This window comes from Pseudochaenichthys georgianus, unplaced genomic scaffold (assembly GCF_902827115.2).
Source record: "Pseudochaenichthys georgianus unplaced genomic scaffold, fPseGeo1.2 scaffold_474_arrow_ctg1, whole genome shotgun sequence".
NCBI classification, from domain to species: domain Eukaryota; kingdom Metazoa; phylum Chordata; class Actinopteri; order Perciformes; family Channichthyidae; genus Pseudochaenichthys; species Pseudochaenichthys georgianus.
The window spans coordinates 88,458-90,789 of record NW_027263038.1 but is presented as its reverse complement, the minus strand read 5'-3'; positions in this window follow the sequence as shown (position 1 = coordinate 90,789).

The window sequence follows — 2,332 nt, the reverse complement described above, 5'->3', positions numbered from 1 at the left end:
TAAAAAGGAATAATAAATGCTTTTGATGATATTGGACTGTCAACCTATGTTTTGTTTTGTTTATGAAATGTTGAAGTGACCAACTGACTGTATTTTATTATTTTTATATTTTTTGTTGTTGTCTGAGATAGGAATGTCTCTTTTTGTTATTGTAATGTCCATGTTTTGTGTCTGTAGCCTGTACAATAAATAAAAAAAATAAAAAAAAGTAATTAACGAAAATTGATTTAATAAAATAAGATTTCTGTTTTTTTATTTCTGTTGTGAGTTGCATATGCACAGCACTAATCAGGCGCGGGAACAGCTAATAAATACATAAACTGTTGGGATCATGTAACGTGGACTGGGAAAGTATACCTCTGACCTACTTGATCAACCTGGCAAGAGAAACAAAATAATTACCCAGGAACCCCTGCAGTCATGTATGGACACAAACCCTTCAAATCCCTGACCATTGGCCACTAAACTCCTTCTACTGCAGGACATTAAACCCCATTAATTAAAAACTAATAAAGCAGTACACTGTAAAATATTACCATGATTTCACAATATGTAGCTGTAATATTTTACAATAAATTACTGTTTTACCACTTTACAGTCTGTGATGTTCACAATATAATACTGTAATTTTGAATTTCACAGTGAAATCAATACAGGCACAGTTAATTACTGTGAATGTACAGGATCAATGATTACCAGGATTTCACAACATGTTACTGTATTATTTCACAGTAATATACTGTATTCAGACCATCCTCTGTGATAACACAACAAATTACGTGATTTTCTTGCTTTTATCGTTCTTGCTTGGCTTTAAATATTAATTTATTTCTTTGGTGCAGGTTTTACTTAAATTGAAAGGGGCACCGCTGCATGTGCCTTAAAAAGGTGCACCTGGTCTGCCCCTGGCTCCGCCTCTGCCCAGGTGCACCTGGTCTGCTCCTGCCCCCTATTCTTTCATGTTGCGGGTCTCAGCACCAGCCACTACGCGGAGTAGAGGTTGGGGCCGTAACAACATGTCCAAGACACTGTGAAATGTACTTTGCACTTCAATGGAGTAATACAAAGTTAAAATGGGCATTTTCTTTGTTTTTCTTTGTTGATTGAGCTGATTGAATTGTGTAGTTATGGTAAAATCCCAGTGAACTAGTCAAATTTACAATATATTATTTACATTTTTATATTTACAGTAAATTACTGGCTACTGTGTTGCATTACTTTTAGAGTAATAGCGTGAAAATACAGGTAATTACTGTAATTTATGTAGAGCAAGGTACCATAATACCACAGCTCTGTACTGCTATATCACAGTAATTCCATGGGCATGGCAACTGTAAAGTCACAGTATGTAGTTGTACTTTTATTCAAATGTACTGTAAAATATCTACAGTAAATTACTGTAAAATATTTACAGTAAATTACTGTGAAATCCATGCAACTAGTAGCCAGTAATTTACTGTAATTTTACAGTCAAACATTTTACAGTGTACATTTCATCCTCTTCTTTAAACGTGTAATGCTCCTCTGTAATGTCTTTACTATGACTGATGTTGACTTCCAGCAATTCCTGCACGTAGGTAATACAGGAAGAACATCTTTCAGTGGCTTCAGAAATCTGTTTAAAGAGTAACTTGCAGGTTAGAGATACAAGTGAATAAATGTGTAGGAAAATGATGAATACACTAGATTTAAAAAAAATATATACATAAATATACACTACAGTGACATCTGGCGTCGTTTTTGTAAGACATTTTTACTTCCGCATAAAAAAAGCCTCCCCACGTGACCTCCCGCATGTGACGTAACATGGGGGAGATTGGCCGGTCTAACGTATGAATAAACATGGATCACAATGCTAGTTTTGACACAGAAGAGGTTGAAAATATATATTCAAATGCATATGATTATATTTATGAGCCTGCTATGTGTCCAAGAGACCAGGAGCAGCCAAGGATTAGAAAAAATAACGGCCATCGGAGAGAAATGGAGCTGTGGTGTGAGGAGAACCAGTGGAGAACAGGGCAGCTGTCTTGGTGAGTGACCGGTGTTAGCTACAGTTAATGTTAGCCAGCGCCATATAGAGAGAACCACTGAAGGATAAAGATAAGGAAAAAGTAACTGTGAATATAAGATATAGTAAATCCTGTTATAGGAAACATTGAGCTGTCTGAGTGGAAAAATAACGTGTTAAAGTTTACTGCTGTTAAAGTTTACTGCTGGCCGGCTACATCCTGTTATCTTCAAGGACGAGATGTGGGGCCCTGATCCTCACCAGACGCAACTGTCTTGTGAGAAAACCAGTTAAAACAGGTAATTAGAAAAAGGGAGTATG